The following is an 18,364-nucleotide window of genomic DNA, read 5'->3' as shown; positions in this document are numbered from 1 at the left end:
TTAGGAAATAATAGGATCTTCCTCAGGAAATTTAACAGTTTGAGTATAGGCATAGGTTAAGGTATTTGTGATCTTATTCATGTGTGTTTTTCAGCTTATTAATATTTGGATCTGATTAGGTATAAGGTAGATACAAGGGAAATTGAAAAAGAAACAATTCAAAAAGACCTTTACAGGGAAGCGGACTTGGCACAGTGGTTAGGGCGTCTGTTTACCACATCGGAGGTCTGCGGTTCAAATCCCGGGACTCTGTGACCCTTGTGGAACTGGCCCATGTGCAGTGCTGATGCGCGCAAGGAGTGCCCTGCCACGCAGGGGTGTGCCCTGCGTAAAGGAGCCCCACGCGCAAGGAGTGCACCCTGTAAGGAGAACTGCCCAGTGCAAAAGAAAGTGCAGCCTGCCCAGGAATGGTGCCGCACACACGGAGAGATGACACAAGATGATGCAACAAAAAGAAACACAGATTCCCGGGCTGCTGACAACAACAAGAAGCGAACAAAGAAGATGCAACAAATAGACACGGAGAACAGATGACCGGGGTGGGGTGGGGGAGAGGAATAAATAAATTTTAAAAATCTAAAAAAAAAAAAAAGACCTTTGCACATGATTTATACACTAAGTGAAAATGATAACTTTCCTGTGTACCAATAAGGAGATAAAAAAGAATAACGTTATTGGGGAACCCCATTTAAACTAATAACAAAAGATATAAAATAAATAGAAATCAACATAAAATATATGGGACTTTAATTATACACAACTTTAAAACATGACAAAAAAGGAAAATATGATTAAAGAGTAATCTTTTATGAGGACATAATATTGGAAAAGTGTAAATTCTTACCACATTAATTTTTAAATTTAAATGCAATTCAATAAATTTTCTAAAGTTGTTCTGAAAAAACAGATGTGTGAGAATAGGTAAGAAAGTTTTGATAAATAAGAGCAATGAGGAGAACGTCCCCGTAGCAGATTTTAAAATGAATTACTGAGCGTTTTGACCATTATCAGGTCGAACCAAATGCAACAGCCACCCATCAATAGCAGGATAAAACCTATTGATAATTTCCTAGTATGTAATTTCCTATTGATAATTTTCTAGTACGTAATGGTTTACCACCGTAGAACAAATGTTTCTCTCCAGTCTACCCTTTTAGGAGTTTTTTGAATCTAAGGCCTTATATTATTTGAATAATTTGGAGAAAGCTAAACTATTGGCTTGAACATGGCCTTCCATGAGAAGTCATGCCAAGAACCTGTCTGCCATAAAAGAAACCCAGCTCTCTTTCCTTGACATTTCATCTGGAATGTTTCTGTTGTGGAAGAGCTGCTTTTAATAAGAGGAAAAAATGATGTTTCAGCCTATCCAAGTTCAAGACTGGAGAACCAGTCTACATAAAAGAAGGCAGGAAGAACTTCCATGCAGGTCTCCTGCTGCATACCTGCCCGCTGCCTGCCTAGGACTAGTGACCCCTGGCTCTGGGGATAGTTGTCATTGTTCAAGTCCCTCTGATCTTGTGAATCTCTTTCCTGGAATAACAGTGATAGCCACAGGCATCCTTTTTGTTTTTCTTATTGGGGTGAACCAGAACTGGCAAAGAACCACAAGATGAAGACTGGTAGTGGCAAGGATGTGTGGAATCCTGGACGTAGTATAGAGTTGTTAGTGGAGGGGGCCTCAATGGACAGTACCTGGCTCTGATTGTAAATGAATCCCTGATGTCTTTGGCCCTTTGGAAATTTTGGTTTAATTCTCTTGAGTGGTGTTTTTAAATACAAATAAACTCTGAGCTTTGAAAAGCTTTAAAAAAAAAGTATTGCTGAAATACAGAGATTAAGACAGTGTGGTATAAATACGTTGTGTAACATATTGTATGATATAAAAAATTGTCATGTATCCAGTATATTTAAATAACAAATGAATGTTTTTATTCAACTGTTTTCTTTCTAGTTTTTATTTATTTTTATTTTTTAAAGATTTATTTCTCTCCCCTCTCCCCCACCCTAGTTGTCTGCTGTGTCCATTTGCTGTGTGTTCTTCTGTGTTCGCTTTTATTCTTGTCAGCGGCACTGGTAATCTGTGTCTCTTTTTGTTGGGTCATCTTGCTGTGTCAGCTTTCCATGTGTGCGGCACCACCCTGGCAGGCTGCACTTTTTTCATGCTGGGCGGCTCTCCTTACAGGGCACACTCCTTGTGTGTGGGGCTCCCTTACAGGGGGTACACCCCTGTGTGGCACGGCACTCCTTGTGCGCATCAGCACTGTGCGTGGGTCAGCTTACCACATGGGTCAGGAGGCCCTGGGTTTGAACCTTGGACCTCCCATGTGGTAGGTGGATGTTCTATCCGTTGAGCCAAATCCGTTTCCCTCTTTTTAGTTTTTAATTGTTTGTAATTTCAATTATTAAATGTACAAAATAAAATTTTAAAAAAAGTGTGATATTGGTTCTAGAACAGAGAGATGAAAGAGTTAGAATTTTAAAACTCCAGAACAGATCCAAATGTATGTAAAGATGTAGTGTATGTTAAAGGTGATATTTCAAAGCAGTGGGAAAATGATGGTTACTTGATAGTGAGGGACAACTGGCTCACTGGTGAAAAGCAGGGTGGAATAAATTTTAGATGGAGTAATGATTTGGATGTTAAAATTGAAGCTATGAATTTACTACTGGAAAGTATTCATGAAAATTTATGTTAAACTGGGATTAGAAAGGTATTTATAAGCCTGAAATAAAATAGATTTCATTATATTAAAAAAAAAAAAATTAAACCCTCCAAAAAATGAAAGCAGGGAAATATATTTAGAATAAGTGAAAGTCAGAAGTTTCAAATCATAAATATTTAGAGAACTCTTAAAAATGTCTTTGCAATTCCATTTATACGAAATGTCCAGAATAGGCAGAAGAAAGTAATTAGGGCTTGGGAGGGGAAAATGGGGAAGTGACAATTAATGGTACAGGGTTTCTCTTTGGGGTAATAAAAATGTTCTAAAATTAGATTGTGGTGATGGGTGTACAACTCTATGACCATACTAAAAATTATACACTTTAAATATATATAGTATGTAAATTATATCTCAAGCTGTTAAAAATTTCTTATTGCGAAACAACTGCAGTAGAATATGGATGAAGGTCATAAACAGGCAATTGATAAAAGAACTAACGTGATGACTAGTAAACCTAAAACCTTTCATTTTCTCAAATAAATGGGAATTATGTCAATATTGAGATGTCATTATTTTAAATCTCAATTGGTTACTTGAAAGAATATAAAGGTTAATATCCAGAAATAAAGACATGGATATATTCTTACCTAGTTGATGAGAAGAGAAATTTAAAATATTTATAATTCCGCATTTAGAAATACATCTGAGACTTTTTCCTACTTAATGTGTATTAGTTATCTTCATGTTAGTATATAGTCTCAGGATCTTGAATAACCCTCTCTGTATATTTTGAGGGAAGTACTCCCTATAAAACACAAGAATTAATGATCCTATATGGATTTCTTTTTTATCCCTTTAAGGGTTGAGAAATCATTGAAAACGGTGAACAGTCTTCAAGGGAGACTAGAAACACTGAGAGCAAATTAATTGCAGGTTACAAGAAATTGTGGTTTCTTGCTATTGAGGAAAATTTAGTCTATTAACCTTTTGGGTTAGGTTTTGGAGTTTTAATGGTGAATATGGAGCTTATCCTATAATAGGAATTATACAAAAGCAAATGGGCACTTAAATTATAGAGCCTTAAATGCTGATTGAAGTAAATCCTGGGGACTTTGGAAATTGTTAAGAAAGATAACTGTCTGGTCTTGCTTGGACAAGGAAAGCTTCCAGGAGAAAGGAATGTCTAAACTGACAGGTAAAGGTCAAATTGGGAATTACCAAGGTGAAGAAAGGTTTGAGGTGAGAAGGGTTTCTAGCAGAGACAGCTGCCTGTGCAAAGGTCTAAATGTAGGAGAGAGTGTGGAATATGGTGAGCAGGAAGGCGTAAATAAGGACCAGGTCATTAAGCACCTGTTGAGCCACATTAAGAATTTTAATCTGAGGACTAATTACAGTGTGTAAATGTTCATTGATGCAGGAGAGTCCTTTATTGGGTGGTTACTGCAATCCGGGTGAGATGAAATGATGGTTAAGTACTAGGAAGAATTAGTGGGGAGGGAGAGAAGTAGCATAGAATGAAAGTATTTAAGAGATAGAATGATAGGACATTATGCTTGAATCTGGAGGGTGAGGCAGAAGGTGTCTGGGATGATGTCCAAATTTATGTCTTTTTTTTTTTTTCCTAAAGATTTATTTATTTATTTATTTATCTCCCCTTCCCGCCCAAGCCCGGTTGTCTGTTCTCTGTGTCTATTTGCTGCGTCATCTTTGTCCCCTTCTGTTGTTATCAGCAGCACGGGAATCTGTTTCTTTTTGTTGCTGTCATCTTGTGTCAGCTCTCCATGTGGGCGGTGCCATTCTCGGGCAGGCTGCACTGTCTTTCGCGTTGGGCGGCTCTCCTTACGGGGTGCACTCCTTGCACGTGGGGCTCCCCTCCCCTATGCGGGGGACACCCCAGCGTGGCACAGCACTCCTTCGCGCATCAGCACTGTGCATGGGCCAGCTGCACATGGGTCAAGGAGGCCCGGGGTTTGCACCGCGGACCTCCCATGTGGTAGACGGCCGCCCTAACCACTGGGCCAAGTCCGCTGCCCCCAAATTTATGTCTTGAATAACTGTATGAATGATGTTACTATTCACCGAGATAAGGAAGAGCAAGTTTGGTGGAGAAAGATAATGCCCAATAATGAGTTACTCTAGGTGCATTTGGTAGAGATGTTCAATAGGTAGTCTGAACCTCTGAAAGAGATCTGGGTAGAGATGAAGATCTTGATTTTTATTTCCATAAGGGTAAATTGGTTCTACAAGTTGGGATAATTTTCTTTTATATTTTATAATAGAGTCCATATTAAGCTTAGGCTGAAATTGTTGTTTGTCAAAGACCAAACTACCTGAAAGCGTTTTGTTGGACATAATTGTGATATAGTTTATTTATTTCTATTCAGTTTTAATGACCGACTAGAAATCCATTGTAAGAAAATAATATCAGTATGTATATCCACTCTGAATACACATTTAAATTGTATCCTATTTTTCGCTGTGCCACCACATTCATAGTGTGATTATGAACATTCTTGTGCATGTCTCCTGTATATGTGTTAGAACCTAGGATATGAACCTAAAAGTGCATCTTCATCTTTACCTGATTTTGCCAAATTGCTTTCAAAAATAGTTATATCAATTTTTACTCCCTAGCCATGTGTAAGACTGTGTATGTTTTATATCCTCTTCTATATATGGTATTGTCAGACTTTTTTTTTTTTTAGATTTATTTTGTATTTATTTCTCTTCCCTCCTCCCCGTTGTCTGCTCTCTGTGTCCATTCACTGTGTGTTCTTCTGTGTCCACATGCATTCTTGTCAGTGGTACTGGGAATCTGTCTCTTTTTGTTGCGTCATCTTGCTGCGTCAGCTCTTTGTGTGTGTGGCGCCACTCCTGGGCAGGCTGCGCATTTTTTGCACGGGGCGGCTCTCCTTGGGGGCACACTTCTTGTGTGTGGGGCCTCCCCATGTGGGGGATACCCCTATGTGTCACAGCACTCCTTGTGCATATCAGCACTGTGTGTGGGCCAGCTTACCCACAGGTCAGGAGGCCCTGGGTTTGAACCCTGGACTTCCCATATAGTAGGTGGATGCTCTATCAGTTGAGCCAAATCTGCTTCCCTATTGTCAGACTTTTAAATCCTTTTATATGAAATGTCCATTAAAGTTTTGCCAATATGATGGTTATAAAATGGCATCTTGCAATTTTAAGTTTGTATAATTGCTAGGGAACTTGAACATCTTTGCATGTTATCATCCATTCATGTTTCCTCTTTTTTTGAGTTTTTTGGGCTTTCTTTTTTAAAAATTATTATTGTTTTGTGTGTGTGTGCTTTTCTTTTGAATAGTATCTAATTCCTTGATATAAAATGCATACACCCATTCAAAGTGATCACACCATGGTTACAACTAGGGCTTCCTGCATCTACAACGTGGTGGTTATGGAAAGCATGTCCCGCAGGATCAATATCTAAAAAGCAGCCACCATCTTCTCTGTTTTCATTTTTCCTTCATTTAAAAAAAGTCACTTCTGCGGCTGTTGCTGATTGTTAGCAAAGTTGGTAAAAGCTAAATTGTAATCATTGAACATAGTGCTCTGGCAATCAAGACATTTAAAATCGTTAGTCTTCTGGGGTGAAGAAAGCACTGTGTGATTTTTAAAACTCTGATTTACAGATAAGGTGGTCATAAATTTTCCTGAGTTGAAGACTTCAACAACTTTCATGATCAGTCATCATCGGAGGTCTGACTTAAGGTTGTTTTAAAGCAACAGAAGAAAAGTCTGGTTCTGGAGTAATGTGAATAGTAAAATCCATTTTCATCCTATTCATCAAATACCCACAAGGATTGAAGAACATGGCATCAATGACAGAACCTGGTATCAATTCACAAATTCCACTGTCACAGGTGACATCTTTTGCAGTAACACCATCTTTCATGTAGAATTGGTTCATAACTGCTGAGTCAAGCTCACTCATCAGAATTTCAGGGTTTGAGCTGGCTGACTGATCTGGGAAATCCAGAGTATATAAGTACTGAACAGTCAGAATACATATGTCCTATACAATATACTGCTCCATTTGGGAAAATTCCATTAAGAAACTGTATTTCTGCCTGGAAATTCTGGTATAGGTACCTTGGTGAGAAGGCTTCATGAAATTCTTCTGAGAATAAAACAAGCTTTTAATTGAGTCAAACCCACTGTAATCCCCAGCAAGCTTCAGCAGGGGAACCAGTACTTTTGGTAAGAGGGTGGTACCACATGTCTCCACAATGAAATATCTCTTAGAGACAACCATGCAACTCTTACTGAGTATATAAGCTTCCTGCTTTTCAGTTTTTGTTACACTTAATGATTGAATATTGCCCATTCTTCAAAAGTTTGCCCCATCAGATTTTGGGATGGTGTGAAGATTCCCAGATCCTTGGTTTGCATCTGGTTGCTGCCAGGAGAACCAAACCTCCAGCAGCTTCTTGGTCCCTTTAAAAAAATGTGCAACTTCCATTACTGTGAGACTAGCAAAAAATCAATCACCACAGAAAATCAACTAAATTAAATCTTTTCTTCTGCTGCTATGGATTGTTCCACTTCAGGTTCCCTTTTTTTTAAGCTCTAATTTTATATTAACTTTCTTTTTAAAGGATTAATAAAACTTTCCCAGCTTTTTTTTGTGAGCAAAAGTTGAAACATAAGTCTATTGGAAATAAGAGACAGATACAGTTCATTCTGTTGTAGTCTGCTGCTTCCCCATTTCAGAGAGTAGAATGAGTGCTAGCTAGCTAATGTCGCCAGCCATATTGTGTAAGCCAATATCTTATTCTTTTAAAGAAAGGTATTTTTGTCTATTTGATATGCAGACAAAAAATACCAAATCAGTGGTATTGATTACAGTTGTATATTTGAAATTATTTTAACTTTATAAGAGCTGATAAATATAAATGCCAAAAGTTTATTTTCTGTATCTCTGCTGTTATAAGAATTTACCTTTACTGATAAATGCCATATTTACTTCCCACTTTGTAAAATAAATATCAGCTGTGTGGAGCTGGCTCACGCGCAGTGCTGATGTGGGCAAGGAGTGCCGTGCCACGCAGGGGTGTCCCCCGCATAGGGGAGCCCCACGCACAAGGAGTGCGCCCCTGTAAGGAGAGCTGCCCAGCGGGAAAGAAATTTGAGCCTAACCAGGAATGGAGCCGCACACACGAAGAACTGATTCAGCAAGATGACCCAACAAAAAGAGACCCAGATTCCTGTGCTGCTAACAACAGCAGAAGCGGACAAAAAGAAGAACATGCAGCAAATGGACACAGAGACCAGACAACTAGGGCGGGGAGGGGAGGGGAGAGAAATAAATAAAAAATAAATCTTTTAAAAAAAAATGTCAGGCATTTTTGTTTCTCTGTGGACTATAATTTTCCAAGGAATTAATAATAACATAGGAAATCAAGATTGTGACCTACCAAAATTATGTAAGCCAGAATCAATGAAATATTTCAAATTAATAAAATATTTCCAGCCAAAACTCGTTACAAAAAGAGAACAAAGTTTGAGTGCCTTAAGTCAAAATTTAAACCATATGCATGAAATACATGTCTATAGAATTTAACAAAAATCACATTTTAATGAATTATTTTTATTACTTCCTTTAGTAAGTAGTTGAAACAGTTTCTATACCTCAGTATGTCAACATGAGTATTTTAATTTTTCTTAAAATTTAAAATTAAACCCCTTTTATTACTCTATCCATTTATCCTGCTGCATTTTTCTTCAAAGCTCTAATTCTACCTGATATTTCATTTTCTCTATTTTTTAATTAATAAATCTGTTCTATCGTCTTCCCCTACTTAGACTCCATGAGAGCAGGGACTTGTTTATTTCATTGGCTATATCCCAAGGCCCTATTACAGTGCCTGGCTATTGTAAATGCTCCAGAAATATTTGTTGAATGAAATTGGAAGGAAAACAGGGGCTACGGGTGCAAAATAGTCCTGAAAACCTGCAGGGCATACTTGATTAGATTTCAAAGTCTGAGAGTCATCTATAGAAAGGTTTCTTCTCCTCAGGGCCTCATGGAGTAGGAGCCCCATCCTTTCCAGGGGCTTGTGCAGCAGCCATCTTCTCAGCTTCACCCTCATCAAGCATCTGGGTGGCCATAAGAAGATCATAGTATATTCTTATGATTGCTTTTATTTCTGCTAGGCTAGTGGTAATGCCCTCCTCTGCATTTCTGATTTTATTTATTTGCATCTTGTTGCTTTTTTTCTAGCTAAGGGTTTATCGATTTTGTTGATCTTCATGAAAGACCAGCTTTTCTGTTTATTTTTTATTCTCCATTTCATTTATTTCTGCTCTAATCCTTATTATTTCTTCTGCTTGCATTGGGAATGGTTTGCTATTATTTTTCTAATTCCCTCAGGTGTGCAGTTCTTTGATTTTAGCTCTTTTTTAAAAATGTAAGCTTTAAGGGCTATAAATTTCCCTCTCAGCGCTGCCTTTGCTGTATTACATAAGTTTTGATGTGTTTTCATTTTCATTTGGTATATTTAATTTCTGAGGAATGCCAAACTTTTCCACAGTTCCTATACCATTTTCCATTCTCACTAACAATGTACTGAAGTTTCTATTTCTTTCCTTCTCACCAATACTTGTTATTTTCAGTTTTTTCAATAATAACCATCCTAGTGGGTGTGAAGTTGGATCTCATTATGGTTTTTTTTTAAGATTTAGTTTTTATTTATTTCTCTCTCCGCCCCCGCTCCCCCCCCCCCCCGTTGTCTGCTCTCTATGTCCATTTGTTGTGTGTTCTTTGTCAGCTTGCATGCTTGTCAGTGGCACTGGGAATCTGTGTCTCTTTTTGTTGCATCAGCTCTCCGTGTGTGTGGCACCACTCCTGGGAAGGCTGTGCTTTTTTCGCACTGGGCAGCTCTCCTTGAGGGGTGTACTCCTTGTGCATGGGGCTCCCCTATGCAGGGGATGCCCCTGCATGGCGTGGCACTCCTTGCGTGCATCAGCACTGCGCGTGGCCCAGCTCACCACATGGGTCAGGAGGCCCTGGGTTTGAACCCTGGACCTCCCGTATGGTAGGCGGATGCTCTATCAGTTGAGCAAAATCTGCTTTCCACATTGTAGTTTTAATTATCATTTCTCTAATGGCAATGATGTTCATTATCTTTTCATATACTTAATAACCATTTGGACATTGTCTTTGGAGAAAAACCTGTTCAAAACTTGGCCTTTTTAAAAATTGGGTTTTTTGTCTGTTTTTGCTGAGTTGTAGGATTTCTTTATATATTATGGATATTAAGGGTTATCAGATATATGGTTTTCAAATACTTGCTCACTTTCTGTTGGTTGTCTTTGTACTTTCTTGCTAATATCCTGTGTGCAAAAGTTTTAAGTTTTTTCTTTTGTTGCTCATGCTCTTGGTGTAAAATCTAAAAGTCCACAAAGTCCAGAAGGCATTTCCCACGTTTTCTTGTAACAGTTTTATAGTATCTAGCTCTTACATTTAGGTCTTTGATCCATTTTGAATTAATTTTGTGTGTGGTGAAAAGTAGGGGCCAAACTCATTCTTTTGTATTTCCTGCTGTCTAGCAACATTTGTTGAAGAGATTGTCTTTTCCCATTGAATGGATTTATCATCCTTGTCTAAAATCAACTGGCCATAGATGTGTGATGTGTCAGCTTGAACCTTTTTGTTAATCCCAGAAAAGATCATGTTCTTAGAGTTAAATCATTTCTGGGCATGTAAACTTATTGTGGGTCGGAACTCTTGATTGGATCACTTCTGTTGGGGGCCTTTGATTGGATGGCATTGTCAGGGTAGGTCTGGGTCCTCTTACTGGAGTTCTTTATAAATGGAGGACTAAACACAGAGACACACACAGAGATGGAGAGAAGGATGCTAGGAGTTCAGAGAGGAACTTGGGAGAAAGGAAGCCACAGATAGAGTAGCCAGAGCTGAAGCAATGAGACCTGGAAGAGAAGCAGATGCTTCTGTGTGCCTTGCCACATGGAACGAGTCCAGGATGGCCAACAGCTGACCTTCAGTGAAATAGAATCTCTGATGATGTTTTGATTTGGGCATTTTCACTGCCTCAGAACTATAAGCTATTAAAACAATAAATTCCCATTGTGAAAGCCAACCTATTTTTGGTATATTCCTCCCATTAGTTTTAGCAGACTGAAACATGTGGATTTAACTCTAGACTCAATTCTATTCCATTGGTATGTATAATTAATTTTACATTTTTATTCCTTATGGTGATGTCCATATGTTCCATATAGTTTATTTATTGTAAAAGTCATTAAATTTCTAAGTAAAGAATTTTTAAAAACATTTAAATTCAAAATTTATTGAAATCTGCTTGGCAGATATACATTAGGGCACTTGCTTAGGTAAAAAGAGTAATTAGAAGCATGATTATTGTCATATTCTTTGCATAGTGCTACCACAACTGTGTCCATAATTTTCAGCTCACTGGTCTACCTAATTTAATGTAGTCTTACTTCTTTTTCATTTACACATTCAACAAATATTTGAGGGCTCACTACATCTAGGTACTGTACTAGATAATAGGAGTACAATGGTAAACAGAAATAGGCATGTTCCCCACCCTCATGGAACTTTCAGTATAGAGGAGAAGATAGGTATTAGTCAAATGACTGTATAAGTGTGTGTAATTATAAACTTTATACTATAATTATAAACTATTAAGTAATATAAATAAGACATATTGGAAAATGTGAGACTATAGTTGCTTATCTGGGAACCTGAATTTATCTAGGAGTCAGGAGACTTTTTTTTGAGAAAGCGATTTTAAAAGCTAAGGATGAATGAGTCTACTCAAGTGGAGGTGGCAGGGGCTGCAGGGAATATCATTCTAGGGAATATCATGTGCAAAGGTACACTGAAATGAGGTACAACCATCACGAGTTGTCCTGGGCCTCAGATTACCTCATTGTTTTAATGTTCCACCCATCCATCCATTCATCCATCCATCCATCCATCCATCCGTCCATCCATCCATCCATCCATCCAACCAACAAATGTTTACTTGGAAATCAACTGAACCAAAACTTCAAAATCCTAAAAAAAAAAAGTAAATATAATGGGACTGACACACAAAGATATAAATGTGGATGGAAGATAACACCCCTCTGCACCCTAATATAACACTGAATAAAAATCTTAAGGGGGGTGGATGTGGCTTAGTTGAGCGCCTGCTTTCTACATGGGAAGTTCTGGGTTTGGTTCCCAGTGCCTCCTGAAAAACCAGAAACCACAAGTAAAACAAATGAAAAAACCAACTCAGGAGAGCCGTTGTGGCTCAGTGGTTGAGCACCATCTTCCCATATATGAAGTCCTAAATTCAATCCCTGGCCCCTGGTACCTTGGGAAAAAACAAAACAAAACAAACTTAAAACCAAAACAAACACACTCTCACTATTTTATGGCCTATAATTTTTTCTTTTTTTCCCTCCAACTCTGTTGAAAGCATGAGTGAGGACTTGGAGGGAGTCTTACTTTTGGGAGAGGAGAATCAAATCCAGGTTTTGTCTTTCATTTGAATGCTTTTACCAGAAAAACAGAATGTTAGATTGGAAGTAATATTAAAGATCCTATCCATTGCTCACTTTTTAGAGATGAGAAAATTGAGGTCTCTAGTTTTGCCTTTTCAGAAATATACTATGCATTTAAGCTTCTTCCATATCTTTTCACAGCTTGATAATTTCTTTCTTTTTATCACTGAATAATATTCCATTGTATGGTGTACCACAGTTTGTTTATTCATTCACCTGTTGAAGTTCATCTTAGTTGCTTCCAGGTTTTGGTTATGAATAAAGCTGCTATAAACATTTTTGTACAGGTTTTTGTGTGAAAGTAAGTTTCCAACTCCTTTGTATAAATACCTAAGAGCACGGTTACTGGATCATATGGTAAATCTATGTTTAGCATTGTAAGAAACTGCCAAACTGTCTTCCGAAGTGGTTATACTTACATTGCATTCCCATCAGCAATGAATAAGAATGCATGTTTGTTGCTATACATCCTTGCCAACATTTGGTGTTATTAGTGTTTTGGATTTTAACCATTCTAATAGGTTTGTAGTGGTATCTTGTTTTAATTCTCAATTCCCTAATGGCATGTAGTGTTGGACATCTTTTCATATGTTATTTGCCATTTCTATAGCATTGATGAGTTGTCTGTTGAGCTCTTTTGCTCACTTTTAAATTGGTTGCGGAAGTGGATATGACTCAAGCAATGGGGCTCCCATCTACCACATGGCGGGGTCCTAGGTTCGGTTCCTGGAGCCTCCTGGTGAAGGCAAGCTGGCCTGTGCCGCAGTGAGCTGGCCAATGCCGCAAGGTGATGCAACAAGATGAGGCAACAACTAAAGAGAGACACAGAGGAAAGGCAACGAGAGACACATAACATACCAGGTAGCTGAGGTGGCTCAAGTGATTAAATGCCCCTCTCCCATGTTGGAGGTCCCAGGATCAGTTCCCAGTGCCTGCTAAAGAGAGGACGAGAGGAGAAGACAAGCAGACACCGAAGAATGCGTAGTGAATGGACACAGAAAGCGACAGTGAGCATAGGCAGCAAGGGGGAGGGGGAATAAATAAAATAAATCTTAAAAAAAAAATTAGATTGTTGGTTTTTTTAATTGCGTTTAAAGTGTTCTTTGTGTATTTTGGATATAAGTCTATCTTTGTTAGATATGTATTTTGCCATCTTTGCTTGTCTTTTCATTCTTTTAATTTACCTGTATCTTCAAATTTGTCTCTTAAGTCTGTGAGGAAGAATGTTATTACCTGCATTTTATTGATGAAATGCAGAGAGAACTTGTTCTTGATTAACCAGCTAGTACAAAGTAAAGTAGGATTTCAAACACAGGCAGTTTTTTAACATAGCATACAAGTGTTAGAGATCCAATATAAAAAAAGATTTTGTAGTGAACAAAATAGAGAGGTGGCCATTCATGTTTTAAAATGATTTTGGGAGTGGAGGTGGCTCAAGGGATTAGGTGCCTCCCTTCCACATGTGAGGCCCTGGATTCAGTTCCTGGTGCCTCCTAAAAAAAAAGAAGACAAGCAGACAGTGAGCACAAACAGTGGCGGGGCAGAGGGGAGGCAAAAATAAACAAATCTCTTTAAAAATTTTATTTTAATGAGGGATTTCTTTTGAAAAGCAGGTTTCCAGGGTGTGTTCTCTCTCTGTTCTTTGATTAAAAACCCAAAAGGAGCCATCTCATTGGTGTGAAGACCTTTTGTCATCCCTTTTGGTGCCACCCAGTGAATGACAGAACTGTTTTGGGTCAGTGAGCTAACCCTGATTTAGCCATTGTCCTTTGTGCAAAGAATAGCTCAGCACTACCCATGGTGAGTAAGACAGTTGATTTCAAAGAGGAGGTTGGTTAGGCATGGTAGACGCTATGAAGGACATGTACATGTGACTCCTGAATATTTAAATAGCTGTTCAATTTATGTCCAAATTTTAGGAACCCATCTATTATATAAGCCAAGGAATACAGATGTGATTTTTAAAGTCTGCACATTATATTTTGCATTATCTATTTTAGTTTGATAATTCTTTAGAAAGTTGTTATGACTTTGGAGCCTCAGATCAATTTTTGATCTTTTGAGGATATTACATGCCTATTTGTGATCTTGAGTATCTTTGTGTTGCATTCTAGATTCTAAATTGATGGGGAAAATATTCTTTCTTTACCTTCCTTTTCCTCCAGTTAATTTTCTTTTTTTTTAAAGATTTTCAGGGAGAAGTTTAATTTCTATAAAAAAGTTTTAGTGAATGAAAATGGGAACTATTTGACATAGTTTAACTTGGTCATACACAAAAATTGATTATTGATTCATTCAACAATAAGTATTAAGTCAACTTATCCAGATAAATTTCTTTAGGTAATACTTTATTGATGGAAATTTATCAATATTAAGATAATTTTGATTAAAATGTTTGTATTCATAAACTTGCCAAAAAGTCAACTATCTCTGGGTCTGAAATGACTGCCATTAAAAAATCCATTTGGTTTAAACATTACACTTAAACTGGCAGAATTCAAAATAGTAGGATCAAAAAAGTTTTTAACACAAAAATTGATTTTAGCAGAGTGGGTGTGTAACTCTTTGGTTGAACACCTGCTTCATATGTACAAGATCCCAGGTTCAGTCCTTGGTACTTCCTAAAAAGTGATAATATTTTTACTTTATATTTTCAAGTATTTGCTCATTATAAAACTAACATTAAATTTTTAAAAGATTTTAAAAGAAAAATAATCATCCATAATATCACTGTTGAAACAAAACCATTGTAAACCTTTTTGTTTGTTCTTCTAGACTTTTTTTTATCCCCCGCTTGAGACTTTTTGCAGCACGTGCTGTCTGCTCTTTGTGTCCATTTACTGTATGTTCTTCTGTGTCTCTATTTTATTTATTTCCTCTCCCTCCTTGTGGCTTGCTTGCTGTCTACTCTCTGTCCATTTGCTGTGGGCTCTTCTGTGTTCTCCCTTGTCTCCCTTCTTTTTTTGTTGCATCACCTTGCTGTGTTGGCTCTCCGTGGCGTCTGTGGGCCGGGTGGCGCTCCGCAGCGTGCGGGCAAGCCTGCCTTCATAGGGAGGCCCCAGGATGCCAACTGAGGGCCTCCCATCTGGTAGACGGGAGCTCTTCTGATTGAGCCACAGCCGCTTCCCCCTTCTAGACTTTTTTAATGCAAAGATTTTTTTAAAAACCGTAGTAATACTTCGTATACAATTTTGCATACTGCTTTTTTTTACTTAACAGTAAGTTAGGGAAGCAGATTTGACTCAACTGATAGGGCGTCTGCCTACCACATAGGAGGTCCAGGGTTCAAACTCAGGGCCTCCTGACCTATGTGGTAAACTGGCCCACACGCAGTGCTGATGCACGCAAGGAGTGTTGTGCCACGCAGGAGTGTCACCTGTGCAGGGGAACCCCATGTGCAAGGAGCGTGCCCCGTAAAGAGAGCCGCCCCACACTAAGAAAGCACAGCCTGCCCAGGAGTGGCACAGCACACATGGAGAGGTGACGCAGCAAGATGGTGCAACTAAAAGAGACACAGAGTCCCAGTGCTGCTGACAAGAATACAAACTGACACAGAAGAACACGCAGCGAATGGGCACAGAGAGCAGACAGTGCGGGGGGGGGGGGGCGGGGGGGGGGAGAGAAATAAATAAAAAATAAATCTTTAAAAAAACAGGTTGTAGACATTTTCACATTACATCAGCTATATAAATATTCTTTTTATAGGTTCTCGGGAGAATTGACTTATACTTTCTTTTGGTTGGGCAGTTAAGGATTTCCCAATTTTGTAGTAATATATAAATAATATTATACATCATTCAACATAAAGATTTTTTTCCTGTTTTCAGGATTGTTTTGTTAGGAGAGAACCCTAGAAATGGAATTATAAGGTCAAAGAAGTTTTTTTCTTTTTCTGTAGAAGAGAGACTGATTCTTATCTGTAGTATCCTGACCAGAAATGAAACCAGTGAAAAAGGCAACTCAAACACCTTGTAACAGCCTTTCTGTAATTCCAGCTGTACATCTTCCCTATTATCTTGGGAAGATTGAGGTATTTAAGGGAAGTTGGGCAGGTTTTTTTTTCCTTTTTAAAGTGACATTTATTTTCATCAAAGTAATAAATTCACATATCTTAAGAAATTAAATACAACTACAAGGCTTATGATGAAAAGCAGTGGCACCCTGCCCTGTCTTTCCAGTCCCCAGCTTTACTATATCTTAGGATATTTGCCTTCATACTATGAAATGATATCTTTAAAATGCTGTTTCTTTTATTCATAAACTTTGTGCATTATATATTGATTTCTTATTATTGAAGATGAGAATTTAGATACGACTTCCCTGCCACACATATCCCTTCCACTTGTACCCCTCACATGTATAGGTATATTGGCACACCCACACACACGCCCACGTGTGTACATACACATACACTTCTCTAATCTATGTTACATTACTTCTAATCTAATCTCTTTTCCTAATCTGTATTACATCACTTCTTTCTGATAGTAGAAAAAAGCATCAGAGAGAGAGAAACCCCAAGAGGCTGAGAAAGAAGTTCTGGAGGCAAAAGGCTAGAATTAGCAGAGCAGAGAGGCACAGAAAGAGGTCCCTGAGAGGCTAAGAGAGAGGCCTTGAGGAGAGGGCAGAGTCGAGCCATGTGCCTGATTGCCCACAGCCGAGCTCCAGGGGAGTGCATCGCTTGATGCCTTATTTGGGCAGAGCCTCCATTATGCCCTGCCCTGTGCCTGATTGCTCACAGGTTCCGTGAGATAGCATTTCTGATGATGCCTTGATTTGGACCTTTTCACAGCCTCAAGATTGTAAGCTTTTAGCTTAATGAATTCCCATTATAACAGCCAACCCACTTCTGGTATATTGCTCCCAGCAGCCTTTAGCAAACTAAAACAGTGAGTCAAGAAGTAAACACTTTCTTGTTTTTTTTTTTGTTTTTTTTTCACATTTTTCCCCTTTATTTTTTATTTTTTTATCCCCCTCTCCCCCCTGCTTGCGGCTTGCTTGCTGTCTCATCTCTGTGTCCATTCACTGTGCGCTTTTCTGTGTTTTTACTTGTCTCCCTTTTTGTTGCGTCACCTGCTGAGTTGGCTTTCCCAGGAGCTTACAGGCTGGCCATTCTCCGTGGCATGTGGGCAAGCCTGCCTTCTTCACAAAGGAGGCCCTGGGCGCAGGGCCTCCCATGTGGTAGGTGGGAGCCCAATTGATTGAGCCACAGTTGCTTCCCTCCCTTTTATTTTTAAAGGAGTTTTCAATTACATAAATGTTACATTGAAAATATAGTAGATTCCCATATACCTTCCCCCTTCCCCCTCTCACACTTTCCCCCATTAACAACATCTTTCATTAGTGTGGTACATTTGTTACAATTCATGAACATATATTGAAGCATTGCTACTAAGCATGTTCTATAGTTTACATTATGTTTTATACTTTGCACAGTACAATTTTGTCAGTTTTGAGTAAACACTTGTTGAGGAGCCATAAAACTGTTTTCTACAGCAGTGGTACCATCTTGCATTTCCACTAGCAAGGTGTGAGGGTTCCAGTTTCTCCACTCCTTGCCACTATTTTTAATTTTCTCTTTTGAAAATAATAGAGCCTTATGAGTGTGAAGTGGCATATTGTTGTGGTTTTGATTTACTTTTCCCTATAATTGCTAATGATGTTGAGCAGCTTTTCATGTCCTTCCTGACCATTTGTATATCTTTTTTAGAGAAATGTTGATTCAAGTCCTTTGCCCATTTTTCAAATCAGGTTATGTGTCTTTTCGGTGTTGAGTTGTCGGAGTTCTTTATGTATTCTGAATATTATACCCTTATCAGATACATGATTTACAGCTATGTTCTTCCATTCTGTAGGTTGTCTTTTCACTTTCTTGATCATGTCCTTTGATGCACAAAAGTTTTTAATTTTGATGAGGTCCAGTTTATGTAGTGTCTTGTTGCTTGTTCTTTTGGTGTTGACATTCCATCACGTTTGCCATGTTCTAGTTTTAGGAGCAAGTCCCTAGGAGCAGGTTCACTCTCAAGGGGTGAATACCAGGAGATGGGGATTATTGGGGCCATCTTGAAGGCTGCCTGGAGTTCTTACAAACATGCAGATTCTGATTTCAGTAGGTCTAGGGTGGAAATTCTGCTTTC

The 18,364-nt window shown here is 38.5% G+C and overlaps 1 protein-coding gene and 1 pseudogene across 5 annotated transcripts in view; one reads left to right on the top strand and one right to left on the bottom strand.

Moving 5' to 3' along the window:
* The window catches only part of ACAP2 (ArfGAP with coiled-coil, ankyrin repeat and PH domains 2), a 171,614-nt gene that overhangs the window by 43,921 nt on the left and 109,329 nt on the right, over positions 1–18,364 (top strand). The gene's annotated exons all lie outside the window — the stretch shown is intronic.
* LOC139438777 (S-adenosylmethionine decarboxylase proenzyme pseudogene) lies at positions 6,168–7,149 on the bottom strand (annotated as a pseudogene).

Source organism: Dasypus novemcinctus, chromosome 4 (genome assembly GCF_030445035.2).
Source record: "Dasypus novemcinctus isolate mDasNov1 chromosome 4, mDasNov1.1.hap2, whole genome shotgun sequence".
In the NCBI taxonomy this organism is placed as follows: domain Eukaryota; kingdom Metazoa; phylum Chordata; class Mammalia; order Cingulata; family Dasypodidae; genus Dasypus; species Dasypus novemcinctus.
This window is presented reverse-complemented; position numbering and strand designations above follow the sequence as displayed.